Source organism: Eretmochelys imbricata, chromosome 1 (assembly GCF_965152235.1).
Source record: "Eretmochelys imbricata isolate rEreImb1 chromosome 1, rEreImb1.hap1, whole genome shotgun sequence".
Taxonomy (NCBI): Eukaryota; Metazoa; Chordata; order Testudines; family Cheloniidae; genus Eretmochelys; species Eretmochelys imbricata.
Window position 1 is genome coordinate 142,781,661 of NC_135572.1, and position 16,242 is coordinate 142,797,902.

Genomic DNA, 16,242 nt, shown 5'->3' on the forward strand with positions numbered 1-16,242 from the left:
TTACATCTGTGCAGAGTGGAATACAAAGTGGGTGTAAAATACCATCATTTTGATGTGGTACCTTCCTCAACCCACAGTTCACATCTGTCTAATGAAACTGTGGATGTCCTCATGATTCTTCGAATTGTCTTATCCTTTAATGAATCTGACTAAGGTCTTGGCCACTATGGCATCCTGTGGCTATGAGGTCCACAGGATAAATAATAAACATGCATTGAGTAAATATAACCCCCCCCCTCCAGTATTTCCTTTCTTCGGTTGAACATGTATTGCCTTTCAATTTCAGTGAATGTCCCCTGGCTCTTTAACTATGAGAAAAAGTAAATGGAAGGACCTAATTTTCCTTCTCTATGCCACTCATTAGCTTTTACACAATTATCATATCCCTCTTATTCATTGCCTCTCTAAACAGCCCCAACCTTTTCGAGTCTCTCTTCATATGAAAGTTTCTCCTCACCTCTATTTTTGCCACTTCTCTCCACACCCTTCTATTTCTGCTGTATATTTTTTGACTGACAGCGCTGAACCATTATTGTAGGTGAGAGCGTATGATGAAATATTTTCTGCCCTATTTTTGCACATCCTAACAGTTTGATTTTTCGGCTGCTGCTGGCACTCAGGTTTTTCCCCCTGAATAGTTACGGTTAAGGTATAACCCTACAGAGGGTCTAATCCTGTCCCCATTGAAGTTAAGGGAAGTGTTACCATTGATTTCAGTCATACAGATCAGATCAATAATGAGGAAATACCAGATCTGAAATGCAGGAAATTTGATCTCTTGGGATATTTGTTTAATCAGTAAAATTTTAAGTATTTTCAGGATACCTGTATTTGGTGTAAACTCTATTGCACTCAATAAACTTTTACTAAACTTCTCAGAAAATTAAACAGTCATCGCACCACGAAAAATGACCATGGTTTGTAGCTCACAATATTTTACATAAATACTGGTTTTGTTGCTTTTCCTAAGATGTGGGGGCCTTTATCAATCGGAACAAGAATGGAAGAGAGACTGGGAGTGATCAGTTTACAGCAGAGACAAATAAGAGAGGACATAGAAGTGCTATATCAAATAATCCCGCATGACTAATACTGATAGCTTGGACATGTTACGTACTTTTTGGAAAAGAAGTCAAATTAATTAAGAAATGGTGAAAATAAATTAGTTGTCGAAAAGAACAAGGTAAGGAATTTTTCCCAGAATGTTTCAAACGCTGTTTATCCCTCATAGTAATCTGCCGATGAAGTGAGCTGTAGCTCACGAAAGCTTATGCTCAAATAAATTGGTTAGTCTCTAAGGTGCCACTAGTACTCCTTTTCTTTTTGCGAATACAGACTAACACGGCTGCTTCTCTGAAACCAAAGCAGCCTGATCACATCTCAGTATGGCTTAGCACATTTATCCACTGCCTATCACTTCATTTCAGCCTGAATTTCCTTCAAGTCATCCCACAGACAGATGGCTTTCGTTGGACATCTTTTCAAATTCTGGTCTCACTTTCACCAGTGTTAATGTGGAGAAACACAACTGAAGTTGGTGGAATTACAATAGATTTACACCGGACTGTGCCTAGAATTTGTCCGTTCAAGTGTTACATAGCCCCAGAAAGACACTGTTGGTTTGAGAGCTCTGACTACTGAAATCCCTTGCACCTGCAAGTTGTTATATTCGTAAAATGACAAAAATAACATCAAAATTTTAAAAGTCTGCTTGGTGGATTCCCAGTACACAAACACACATGCCTTCCAACCTGGGTAATTACATTCTGCCCACATATAGTCTCCCTGCAGTTTCAGTTCCCTGCTGTGTGACTTGCTGAATGTGAAGAGGTGTGGATGCTTTTCATAGGTGAATGGAAATACTTCTGGGGACATATTCGTTCATATGCATGCAGGGCTCTTACTGACATCGGTGCAAGCCAGGCTCTGTACACTTTATAGCATAATTTGGCCCTTAATTTATAAAGTATTTTGTGATCCTTCAGGTTGAAAGATGCCAGTGTGTAAGATATTGTTTTATATATACAAAGCATGAGCAGCTGCTTTAACTAGAGCTCCTTTGTTTAATGGGCTCGAGTCAGATTTTTAACATCACTATAACACAATAAACATCTTACTCAGTAATATTGTATTTCCAGAAAGGAGGATCTCCATTGTCAGCACAACTACAAAGGAGCCATTATGATGTCAATGCAAGTCAGAAAGCTCCCCTGTGGTCCATCTCCCCACTCTAATCTTCCCTTAACTCCCTCTTACACCAGTTTGAGCCTCACTTATTTTCTCAGTTCTACTCTATTACATAAGTATGGCTATATTGGATCAGACAATTGGTCCATCTAGCCCTGTTTTCCAACAGTGGCCAGTGCCAGATGCTTTAGAGGGAATGAACAGAACAGGGTAATTTACTGAGTGATCCTTGCCCTGTTGTCCAGTCCCAGCTTCTGGCAATCAGAGGTTTAGAGACACCCAGAGCATGGGGTTGTGTCCCTGACCATCTTGGCTAATAGCCATTGATATCCTCCATGATCTTCTCATTCTTCTTTGATCTCAGTTATGCTTTTTGGCCTTCACAACATCCCCTGGCAATGAGTTCCACAGGTTGACTGCACGCTGTGTGAGGAAGTACTCCTTTTTGTTTGTTTTAAACCTGTTGCTTATTAATTTCATTGGGCGACCCCTAATAATTATGGAATGGGAAGGGGTAAATAATACTTCCTTATTCACTTTATCCATTCCATTTATGATTTTATAGACCTCCATCATCCCACCCCCTCAGTTGTCTCTTTTCAAAGGTGAACAGTTACAGCTTTTTTTTATCTCACTTTAATTTGGAAGCTGTTCCATACCCCTAATTATTTCTGTTGCCCTTCTCTGCACTTTTCCCAATTCGAATAATCTTTTTTGAGATGGGGTGACCAGAACTGCATGCAGTACTCAAAGTGTGGGCATACCATGGATTTATATAGTGGCATGATGATATTTTCTGCCTTCTTGTCTATTCATTTCCTATTTGGTCCTAACATTCTGTTAGCCTTTTTGACTGCCGTTGTACATGGTGGATAGTGCTCTGAAAACATCTGCTCAAAGACTCCAAGGTCTTTTTCTTGAGTGGTAGCAGCTAATTTAGACCCAATCATCAGGTATGTATATCATTTTATATTCCTCCAAAGATCTACTTTTCTGTGTGTGTAAGCTGAACTCTGCTGATATTGATGGGAGTTTGTAAAGTAAAAACACATGCTGCTATGTACAGTATTAATATGCTACTGATATCCAAGTGGTTTGACTGCTTGGGTCACCTCAGTCACTTGCTCAGTTCCTCCATCTGCTCCTAGGACCTTCCCCACACAATAACTCTGCCCCTTGCTTATAAATCCAGTCCTTTGACTCTCAACTTCCATTGAAATCAATAGCATATGCCAGACAAAGTTAAAAGCTTTAAATTTATTCATATTATTTTTGTACTGCTTTATGGCCCCAGTCTCAACTGGGGCCTTATTGTGTTAGATACTTTATAAGCAGACGGTGAGAACAGGTCTCTGCTGTGAAGTGCTTATTAGTCTAAATAGACAAGACAGATAAAAATTTGGGAGGGGAAACAGAGGCACAGATAGGTGAAGCGACTTGTCCAATACTACAAAACCAGTCAGTGGCAGAGTCAGGTCTCCTGAATCCCAATCCAGTGCTCCATCCACTAGGCCAAACTGTTTCCCCTACTGCATCATGCCAGCAATCTATATGCTTTGCAGGAGTTTTTCTTTTTCTTTTCTTTTCTTTTTTTTACTGAACATTTTAAATTCTTTGAGCTCTATTCCCCAGTTTGAGCTCTATTCCACCAAGTTCACTTTGCACCACTTATGAAATACATAGGGAGCCTAACTCAGCCAGAGCCTCCCAGTCGAGGATTCCCACTGTGTAGCTGGAGTGGAGAATCAAGCTCTTCATGTTTTAATTTGTTTTAATTTAGTGAATTGCTGTGATGGTTATGAGCAATGCTTCATAAATTAACAAACACTAATAATATTACTGTCACAGTTCAGGGCAACTGCACCTGTATTCCCCCTCAATGGTCCAGCACATGCTCCCACTCTAGGCTCACAGCTCCTCAGCCGTTACCTCTCCTGGGCAGTGACATGCACCTCTCTCCCTCCTGACCAGGGTTTTTCCAAGGTACACAATACCGTACTTACACTGTGAGTTCCTAGCGAGCCAGACTGCCTGATCTTTGCTTTCTCTCTGGAACAGGTTAATTACCCATAGTTATAAGTTACCACACAGCCCTTTCTAAGCAAGTATGTTTATTCTTAAGGTGAAAGCATTACAGAGAACCTACACAACTGCTAATAAGCTTATCAGAGCTCACTCCAGCTCCCACAAAGCCTCTGGTCTGTGTCGGCCCTTCCGACCTTCCACAAGGATTGCCTACCGCTGCCTTGGACAATAGGTCCTTCAGTTTGCTGGATCAGAAAGAAGGCCCTGAGTCCATTTAAACTCAGGCTGTTTATCCAAAAGTCCTTTCTTTCTCTGTTGATCTCTGGAGAATCCAGTTTGAACCAGTGTATACAAGTCTTTCCAGGCGGTGGTAGCTCTCTGGAGGCATTATAACCTGAGTGAATTTGTCTAATCACCCAGCACTCTTCTTAGTTCCTAAAGGCCTGTGGTCACCTTCCCCCATGGAATTACAAACAATCCCTGGCCCACATAAATTTAATATAGTAAGATCTCCCAAAGATATTGCATGAAATTGCCATATTTGTTACAATTACCTTACTCTCCAATGCTCTCCCAGCTCTCTAGAATTGCTACTTATTGCCAAATGAGTTTCCTTGTTTACTGACCCCTCTTTTAGCTCCTTGTGGGGTTCCAATCTGCTCTGAACTCTCTCTTTGTGCTCCAATTTGCTGTCTCTCAGGTCCCAAATGCAGTCTATTTTTAGAATACAAACTCCTACAGAGATCAATGGGAGTGTTTGAACTCAAAACTAGGATACTAGATGGTGCATTAATAATTTTCATACTTATACTCCCTTGGTTATTTTTCAGCTGCTGTAGCCTTTCTACCAGTAACTCTTGTGCCACTCAAATCATCTCCCACCTTTCATCATGCTACTCTGATCATTTTTAAAATAAATCAATAGGATTTAAACACTTGCTTAAAGTTAAGTGCATGCTTAAGCACTGTCCTGATTAGGGATGGTCTTAAGCATGTGCTTAAATGCTTTCCTGAATCATGGACTTCATGTCCCTTCCTACCCCCAAGACCCTCTACTTTTTCATTCTAAAAATCACAAGATTCTTGGCGTCCCAATCCTGCTCCCAGTGAAGTCAATCAGGCTTTGCCATTGATTTCAATGGGAACAAGAATGAGAATTGTAGTTTGCTAATATTGTAACAAATTCAATGAGGGGCGTTTGAAAATGGGAAGTGATCTACTCTGGGTAACACCGAACATTGATATAAACTTACAAAATACACTGCAATAACATTACTGACCTGCAAATGCTCAGATTTTTTTTTCAGACCTAAATCTCTCCTGTATCTTTTCCCCTGTCCAACATACCAGAACACTGACTAACTGGCAATGGATTAAAAATTACATTCTAAAATGCAGCAGCAAAGATGCCAAACTGTCAATACATTTTGCTAATTTACTAAACTGTAGGTGACTAAAATATGTGAGAGAAGGAATCTTTTAAAAAGAGAAATAAATCTGTGTTTGGGCTGAAATCTTGTATGTTGCATGTCAGGATGTTGTGGGATGAAATGGCCAAGTTTAATGCTAAAAACATGGAACTGTCCTTTCTAATTGTAGAGTTAGAAGGGGAGGGGCACTATAATATAGAGGTATGTATGTGTGGTCCACTTATGTAGTTAAAGACTGTATCCTAATACATATGTGTTAGGAGGCTGAATTAAAGTTTCATGATCAATCTCTGTCCATGCCCCTCCTAGCCTCTGAGTGCTTGACTCTGCCACTTTTTACATGTGACATTATCTTTGCAAAAAAGGTGCATATTATTAGCACCAAATATGTTCCTAATAGAAAACGAGTAATCGTGCTGCGAGCCCAAAGATTCAGTAAATGCCTCCCACTCAACAAGCTTCCAAACTGGAGACCACATGATGTTTACTTCTCACCAGGACCCATTTATAGACATGTTACTCACCACTGCCGCAGTTACATATGCATCGATAAAAGAGAAGAAAAAGTACTGCATCTCTTTCTACAGTTTGGAATAAAGATTAACCCTTCCCTTTAGCATTATAGTTTGACCAGGTGCCCATATCACAAATCCCTTATACACTATAATCAATAGAAAACATCCAGCATATTTCCCATGTGCTATATGCTGACAACATGCAAATTCAGCAATGAGAATTTCAGCAACGAGAAATCATTGCAGTTATTGGAAAACGTCAGTAAATGGACAGGGTGAGAGTTTTAAAAGTGGGAGAAAGGAGCAAATTATAACGAGAAAGGTTTCCTTTAGAGATGTCGGAAGCCACAGAACAGACTTTTGTCCTCAGAGCTTTTAAATGATAGCTGGGCACTCGAAGCCAATAAGCATCCTGGGAATGAAAGATATTAAATTCAGTAAAGTAAGAAGGGGACAGAGTTCGTGAACTTTCACAAGTCTGGAGTAGAATTGGTATGATATTTCAAACACACAGAACTAAAGAAGGAAAACGTGCAAAAAATAAATTCAGGGCCATATCCTTAGTTCGCAGCTTACTCTAGGGAATTGGTGCTGTGAAAGGAAAATTTAGATAATCCATTTTTGCCAGTTAGCAGGCAAGAGACTTACCCTTCCTGAGAAGGTACCTTTCAATTTTAAGGGATCTGTCTTAATTAGTTGGTTTAATTAGTTGCCTTATCATGCTGCCCTTACTTCCTTTCAGCTGGCGCCATCTGTTGAGATCACCTTCTCCTTTGCATTCGATTTAATATTTATATTATATGTGGGATATCTGGACTGGCAGTCAGCAAAGGTGGAAGAGACAGTAGGAAGCCAAATGTGTTCCAGTCACACATATTAGCACTGAGAACAGGATTAGAGGGAGAAGTTCTTCTCTAATATCCATGCTTATGTTGGGTGAGGGTTGAGTTAGCAAAGGGAGATTAGCCCTCTTACCTTCCATTAACTAAAGTTAATTGACGACAAATTTAAAAATGAAAGTTTTTTTAAAAATAATTTTTCACCTCACCAAGTGGGGAGGAAAGGCAGGTGGTGGGGATGACAACTAAAAGTAAATAAGAGCAGTGACATTTTTCTCCACACAATGAAAAAAAAGTCAAAAAAAATATTTTTAATATCATCAAAAAACAATGTAGACAAAAATCACATTTTCCCACAAAAAAAATTCTTGAAACCACGTTTGCTGACAATAACATTTTGACCATTATTAAACAGCTTTAACATCTCTATCTTTGCTTTCCTTCCTGTTATTAAAAAGAAAAGGAGTACTTGTGGCACCTTAGAGACTAACCAATTTATATGAGCATAAGCTTTTGTGAGCTACAGCTCACTTCATCGGATGCATTCAATATTGTTCAAGTTAAATTGCATCTCCGTGTAGTGATGATAACAGTGTGAATGAAGGTAAATATTGACCTTTTTTTTGCAGTATTGTAACTTAGTAGGAAGTGCACAAGGAAGCGTCAATAGAGTCTGTGCAGCAGAATATCTAGTGAACAGAAATAGGCCTTCAGACTGCTGGGCAAAGTGTGGCATAAAACCATTTCACCTGATGCGCTGCTCCCGTTATTTCTTGCTGGGATACCACTGTCGTTATTTCTGCTGCCACATTTCTTGCCAGGCTACTGTTTGCCCCAATGCTGAATTAACAATTGCTCCTGCAGAAGAGTGACAATTTAGCATGGTGGCTGCTGAGGGCTGTTTCAGACCAATATGCAAAGGGTAAATTTCAAGGCAATTGCCAACGAGGGTATTGTGTTGACCTATTTGCCAGCATGAGAGTTTGCGGTAATAAAAAAAGAACAGATAAGGGTATGTGTTTGCATCTGTTTGGAGGACTCTTGGTCAAAATGCAGTATTATTAGTCTCTGAGTGGTTGCTAGGCTACCCTCTTTCATTTGGAGACTGCAGGGGCACACCGGTTGATTTGTGTAAGCAATTGATGTGGACATTAATCAGCATGAACAAGGAAATAAATGAACACATTAGAGGTGAGAATTTTATTCAGGGTGGGTGGGTGTATTTATCTTAATTCAGCTTTTAAATCAGTTGAAATAACACAACAGAATTTTTTTTTTTCAGATTAAAAATCTTTTTACTTTCAGAATTGAAATGGCCAGGTTTTATGTAAGTCCTGATATTAATTTGGTAAATGCCAATTACTTCTCCAAGGATCTTAAACAATTAAATGTATTTCTTATTCAGATAAATCAGCACATGTGATCGGCTGTCATCAAATCAGTCATGTGATAATGGTAAAGAATTATAGTTTTGAAGAAACCATTCCTATGCCCTCAGATCCTCTCTTTCTTATCAAATGCTTTGCTGTAAGAACAATCTTTACCAAGAATCAATATTCAACAACAAATTGTCCAGATGAGCCATCAGCTACACTCTTCCTCCAGCTGTGTTTGCTTTCTGCTCTTCAGGAGAATTTCATCCAGCTGGCTAAGTTTGTTTACCACATCCCAAGGGCGCTGGAGGTTTAGAACTCTTCTCAACCAGGTTTGGAACCAGCAGAACATGTCGTCTGTGTTCAGTACCTTGATCACTCTTAATTATGGAGGCTATTGGGGTATAGCTATATTCAATGACAACAGCTGATGTTGCAACCTATATTTTACCTCGTCCATTTTTATCAGAATTAGCTCTCCTAGTTTAAGTTTGGATAAACTGGATTCTGATGATTAAAGAAGAAAAACTGAGTCCTCTTAGATTTGGCATATCTTCACTCTGTATCCTTTGAGCGAGAGTATAGAGGACAAGGGGATTTTTTTAACCTTTACGGTTGACAACATTGCAACATTTTTTGAGGCCTGGCTGTGTCCCTCATATATACTTTCCAGCACATTGTCCTGAAAGGACTGTGCAAGTATAATATTAATGCCACAGATAATCAGACCAGCTATGGAGAATTCTTCTCATTACATGTAAATTATAGGCCGAACATAGGATTCCTGAGGTAACCATGTCGTATACGTTTGGATACGATTTATAGTTGTACTCTTGCTATTGGCCATTTGAATCAGTTCTGGTTTTTGTGGTGACACTGGTAACCCATTCCAAACTACACACACATGTGCTTCAGTAACAGCAGAGCCAGTTGAAAAGTTTCAAATTTCAAAATTTTTCCAAAAAAAAAGAGGCTATTTTCACAAAAGTAGTAATGAAAAAGGGCTCCATTTTTTTATCGTCTCTCATCCTGAGTTTCTGGGGCTTGTAGTATGTCCCAAGCCTAAAGCTATCAAGACCATGCAAATGTCTTGTTAACTTCCTGCAAGCCCATACGTCCTCCAAACATTCTTTCTCTGTTTGGGCATAGCTGGGCTTGAGTCTGAAAATTGTCTTGCATTATAGGCTACAGACTTCCAGGTATCTCCTTGTAACTGAAGTAGCACTCTCCACGACCCCAGCTTTTGGCATCTGTTGAAATAGCGGCAGACTTAGAAATATCAAAATATGCCAGTATTGGGGGTGGGAGCAACAGTTTATTCATAGCCTCAAAAGTACATTCTGTGCTTTATTTCACACCCACAGAGATGTGAAATAAAGCAGTTCATAAAGAACTTGGACTTTTGAGGACAGACTAGGTATAATTTTCTCCAGACTAGTAATCATATAGAGCAGTGTTTCCCAAACGTGGGACACCGCTTGTTCAGGGAAAGCCCCTGGCAGGCCAGGCCGGTTTGTTTGTCTGCCACGTCTGCAGCTTTGGCCGATCGTGGCTCCCACTGGCCATGAAAACGTGGCCAGTGGGAGCCGCAATCTGCAGAACCTGTGGACGCGGCAGGTAAACAAACCGGTCTGGCCCGCCAGGGGCTTTCCCTGAACAAGCGGTGTCCCAAGTTTGGGAAACACTGATGTAGAGGAACTACATCAGTTCTGGGACATTTTTAGATAGAAGCACTTTAACTACAGCTCTGACTTCTCCCTCTTCACCAATTACATGACCTAAGACCTGTAGTTTGGTTTGCTGTAGCATGCATTTCTCTATTTGATTCTTGTGCGCACCCTCAATTGCTTTCACAACTTATTTCAGTTTTTCATTATGTTTTCCCTCTGACTTCCCATCAACTAAACTGTCATCTGTGTAAACAGGCCTTGTAGAATCCCATTTAATTTCCTTTGAAAGGTTTCTAGGGAAATTTGTGATATCCAATGAGAAGCAAGGAAAGCATATCTTCCAGATACACAATGAAAGTTGTCATCATCACACCGTCAAGATGGAGTGGAGCCTGCCAAGATCCACTAGTTGCATCTACTGAGGAGAATACTGTTGCACAAGTTAACCTGGAGAGTATAGCTACACTGCTAGGAAGCATATATCTTTCTCTCCTTATTGCTTCACTCTTTAGTGAAGATACAGATATGCATGTATAACAAGCACCACAAGGGGGGAAAAAACCCTCTCTCAGCTCAGCAAGGCACTTTTTAAATTATTCTCATCCATCCAATCCTGCCTTTGCTTTGGGAGACAGTAGGATGGGCACTCCATAAGAACATAAGAATGGCGCTATTGGGTCAGACCAAAGGTCCATCTAGCCCAGTATCCTGTCTTCCAACAGTGGCCAGTGCCAGGTGCCTCAGAAGGAATGAACAGAAAAGGTAATCATCAAGTGACCCATCCCTTGTCGCTCATTCCCAGCTTTTGGCAAACAGAGTCTAGGGACACCATCTCTGCCCATCCTGGCTAATAGCCATTGATGGACCTATCCTCCATGAATTTATCTAGTTCTTTTTTGAACTCTGTTATGGTCTTGGCCTTCACAACATCCTCTGGCAATGAGTTCCACAGGTTGGCTGTGCATTGTGTGAAGAAATACTTCCTTTTATTTGTTTTAAACCTGCTGCCTATTAATTTCATTTGGTGACCCCTAGTTCTTGTGTTATGAGAAGTAGTAAACAACACTTCCTTATTTACTTTCTCTACACTAGTCATAACTTTATAGACCTCAATCATATCTCCCCTTAGCCGTCTCTTTTCCAAGCTGAAAAGTCCCAGTCTTATTAATCTCTCCAGGCTGTACTGAATGCATAGAACAGAGCCCCTTTAACAGGATCTAACAGGTGATCTTTACTGTCATACTAGTGGACACAAATAGTCTATTAATAAAGTTACATGAAAATTTCAGTGCATCAAAGTAGTAAAGAATTCACAAGATGTAGCTGATTAAGAAATTTCCAAGGACAGAATAGCCCTAGCTCTTCATTACCCATAATTAGTGTCATAGACAACTTGTACGAGGTAGGTTGCAATGCTGCTACTAGCAGGTCAGGCTTCTGTATCGGATATGGACTGACCACAAAGCTTCCTTCGCAGAGAAATATACCCCAGATGTGTGTGTTCACTATAAGATCCTTTAACACTCAGCCAGGTATGGCTAAGGTTAGCTTAAATAAGGTATGTTGCATGCAGCTCCACCTCGTGGCTGAACCGTATAATACAATTTAGCATTTCATTACAGTTAGCCTCTCAGATGATCTGAGATAAATCCTATATAGGCACTAGAAGCTCAGGAATGATTTTGCAGCAGCAGCAGGGAAGTAAAGGCATAGGGCAAAGCACTAATTGCCTCCTGAGCTGTGCGGAGCATTATCAACTCCCTTTAACTTCAGTAAGAATCAGAAGTTAAAACTATACCTGATCAGTACAAAATAGACAACTGTAAAAATCAAATGCCAAAAAGCCAAAGAAAGCAGCATCATTTTTTAAAAGGGTGAAGGAGAATCTTCTATGGGGGCTGACAGTGATTAAGACCCTGACACTGCAACTGGCTCTGTGACTCATTGCTTCCATGTGGGATCCACACACCCACAGCCAGTTGCAAGACTGGGATCTAAACTAGGAAATACCTCTGAAAAAGAAGTATTTTCAATATATATATTATACTTTGGGAGTGATGGGCTGAAGATGAATGTCCAAGTTCCATACCACAGGGATCATCCCAGCAAAGGCTTGGTTGCCCGCCAACAGAAGGCATGATGGGAAACATCTAAAGGGCAGATGCTGTCAGAGCATAGGCACCTACCAGGATGAGGCTCAAGAAGAGGCATGGTCACTGAAGGTACAATATGTGCACTGTTACCCTCAGCCTCATTATCGTAGGGTCAAACCTAAAGTCCTTGAGTAGGATTTTTCAAAAGTGACTAGTTCCCCAATGTTTGTGTGTTCCTCCTGAGACATCCAGTTTTCAGAAAGTGCTGAGCATCTGTCTGCTAAAAATCAGGCCCCTTTAAAAGTGTCTCAAGTTGGGCACCCAATAACTGAGGCACCCAGAATCACTAGATACTTTTGGAAACATTATTCCCTACTCTCACAAAAGTCCCATTGACTGAGTAAGGACTTCAGGATTTGGACTTGTTTTGCACACAGGAGCAAGATTTGCATAGAAGAACAAGCTGTGGCTTGGTCAGGTCCTATCATGTGCTAAAAACAGCCAGTGAGCCCCAGCAACTGTACTCAGGAACAAATATACACCAGCGTGTTGATTGTATATAAAAAAATTATAACCCTGTAAATGTCATCGCCTTTAGCTGTTATGATTACAGAACAACAGGGTGAGGAAAAAAGAAACATTTTAACAATCTTGAGGGGCTAAGAGCTCTATGCCAACCTCATTCAGTCATGGTCTTGATGCTGCCTAATGATTAATGGCATTTCCAGCACAACAGGAAACACACAAATTATCACATTTCTTTTTTTAAAAGAATCAAGGGTGAAGGGCTAGTCAGAAAATAAAATGATTAGTTAAGAGTTAATGCAAATAATACTTTGCACCCCTATAGGGTCTTCCATCAGAAGATAGCAAAGTACTTTAAATATACTAATGAAATACTCTTTTAACATTACTTTGAGGTAGGTAACATATTTACCCCTATGTTACAGATGAGGAAAGTGAGGCATGGAGAAGATAAATGTCATGCCCAGGATTCAGGCAAAGCCAGGAATACAGTAGTACTAGGTCTGATCAAAAACTTTCCATCTTAACATTTTTCGACATAAAATTGGAATTTTGACAAAACCAAACATTTTCCTGGCAAGAGTCTGCTGCCCTTAAAAAAAACGGAAATTTTTGTCAGGAAAATGAAAACCCCACGGGGTTTCAGCCAAAAACTGACCACTTTAGACTGTGTGGTCTTCTTTCATTGCCCAAAAGTAAACATTTTCTGCTGAAATTTTGACAAAAATGTGGTGGTTTTTTTTCATTTTTGTTGAAATTTTCAATGGGAAAACACCATTTTCCAAGACAAACCCAAATTTCCTTTGAGTCTTTCTGGAAGGACCGATTCTGCAAAGACTTTGCACATAAGTAACTTTATGCATGCAAATAGTTTCACTGAAATCAACAGAATATACAGGTATATTGATACTCACATGTATCAAATTATTCAAGTGAATAAGTCTTTGCAGGACAGAGCTCTTAACCACAAGATCAGACTGTCTCTGCCATAAAACTAATAATTGGATTTAGTAAACTATTAATAAAACTTTTATTTTTAAAGTAAGCCATGTTATTAAGCCAAGGAAAATCTGAAGCATGAGTCTTATTTTAGATTTCAACCATGTTCTCATTTCATTTGGTTCTGGCATGTGGCTCTCCAATGAAACAGGAATCCCTTCTTTTAAATTATGCACAAAACTTTATTGTAAATCTGAATGAAACATGTTAGAAGCAAAACGCCACTGGAATTATTCTCTAATTTCACATGGGTGATGATGTCCAGTGTTATTGTCATACTGCCAGTCACATGATGGCCCAATCAACTGGCATGTTCTCCAGGGTGAAGTTACAAGGAAGACTGTGCTGCCTCTGTTTAAGATTAGCTCATGTTCTCAAGGTTATCATCATAACCACATGGGCTAGAAACAAAGCTTTGATTCTGGAGTACAGATTTGCAGCAGGGATAGATTGCATTGCAAAATCTGCAGATACATAATTGTGGTACACATGAAGCTCTGTTGGGGCTTGTTAAGTCCACATGTGTGCAGATTACAAGTGACACTGATAAGTAGTCTTTGCTGACTGGTGAGGTTTATAGAGCTGGAGATTTTAAAAAAAGGCTAGGAAATTAAATGCAAAAGCACTATGTTAAAACAATGTTCAGGTTATAACTTAATCCCACAAACAGCAAGTAATGTAAAAGTTAGTAATGAAGATACAGTCTAACTGTCTTGTGTATATATAAATTAAAATAGAGGGTCTGATTCTCCTCTCACCTGAACCCATAGTGTCACTGAAGTCAATTGATACGTCAGATATACATTGCGGTAGATGATAGGTGAATCAATGTCACAGTCGTTAATTATTGTGATGGTTCTCAGTGTGTCCAGGACTGTAAGTCACTTTGTTATTCCCTGCCTCCAGCGAGAGGGAGACTTTCTTGTGGCAGCTACCTGATGACACTAGCCCCTCAGCCACTCTCCCCTTGAAGCCTTTGTCTGTGTTATCCAGTCCCTGATATTGGCTACTGAAAGGAATTCCAGATCCTCAGTGCCCAAAGGTGCAGTGTACCCCAATTTACCAGTTTTACCTTAAGCCATTCCTCCTGTAAACTGCACAGCACTTGTGAGCACTTACAATAAAACAAAAGCAGCTTTATTTAAGAAAGAATAAAGATTTAACTAGAAATAAGAGGGAATGATGGAAACAATCGGTTACAACACACAATAAAGACTTGCCTCCCTTCCACAGCAAATCCAACAAGAGACTTAGGAAGGAGAAGAAAACTTTCTAACCTTCCTGTGTTTTCCCCAGATTGGTTAATATGGGGAGAGGATACGTGTCAGGCTGCTGGCCTGTCTGCCCCAGCCCAGGAAGGACTAGTGCCATGCCCAGAATCTTTTCAGGCCCTTTCTTCAGGCACAGTTGCTTATGCTCAGAATAAAACAGTGATATTTGGAGCTGACCTGCCTTAGCAGCCAAAGAAAGAATGGCTTATCACTATAGTGAGCAATCATATGAACGTGAAGAAATTTGAACCCTGTTTCTACACACATTTGGATAAAATTGGTGAGATGGTGTGAAGAATGCTAATCTCCATTCCACCCACCCCTCTGCTTTGTCCTCTCCGCAGCCCCCAGCTCACCTCCTTCCCTCCTCTTTTGTTACTGTTACCCCACTTAACATATCAATGTAGTATTGTTATTGTCTGATACTGCAGCTTTGACCAGTTATAAAATTGCTTAATTGCATAATTAGCTCCCGTGAAGCATGCGATCTTTGGAAAGATAGAGGCGCTGTAGGTCATTCACCCTGTCAGTACTTTTCATTGTCTGTTTCTTTATGAAAATCAATAAAAAAAATTAATCACAATTCACCTATCCCCCTAAAACTTAGGCACAAGAGCTAAGGTCACCCGATGAAATGAATAGTCCACAGGTTTAAAACAAACATGGTCTATTCCAAGCCCACACTGCATTGTAAACCCAGCAATGCTGTTGGGAACTTGACGGCACAACAGGAATACCAAATGCCGTTCTGTTTATTCTCTGTGAAGTATCTGGCACTGGCCACTGTCAGATCCTGGGCTAGATGGACCATTGGGCTGACCCAGTATGACTGTTCTTATGTTACGTTAACATCAAAACAAAACTGCTCCCAGAGGCTTTTCCTGTTGCCTCTCTCAGGTTATGTCTGTGCTGCAATCGGTAGTGTGATTGCAGGTTCGGTAGGCATACGCCTGCTCACTTTAGTCTAGCTAGCACGACTGAAAATAGCAGTGAAGATGCAGTGGTAGAGATTTCAGCATGGGCTAGCAATGCGAGTACATACCCAGGGTCCCGGGCGGGCTTGTACATCCTACGCTGAAGCCCTTGCCACCGCATCTTCACTGCTATTTTTATCTGTGCGAATTAGAATACAACTAGGTAAGGTATGCCAACATAAGCTGCAATCACACATTTGACTGCTGCGTAGACATGCCCTTCCCTTCAAGCCCCCTGCTTGATGACCTACTGCTGGAACCCATCTCCCTCCTGCAGCTCCTTCCAACTAAGCTCTCTCAGACCTTCATAGCGATCAGCTGACCCTTTTCCTCCTGGGTTT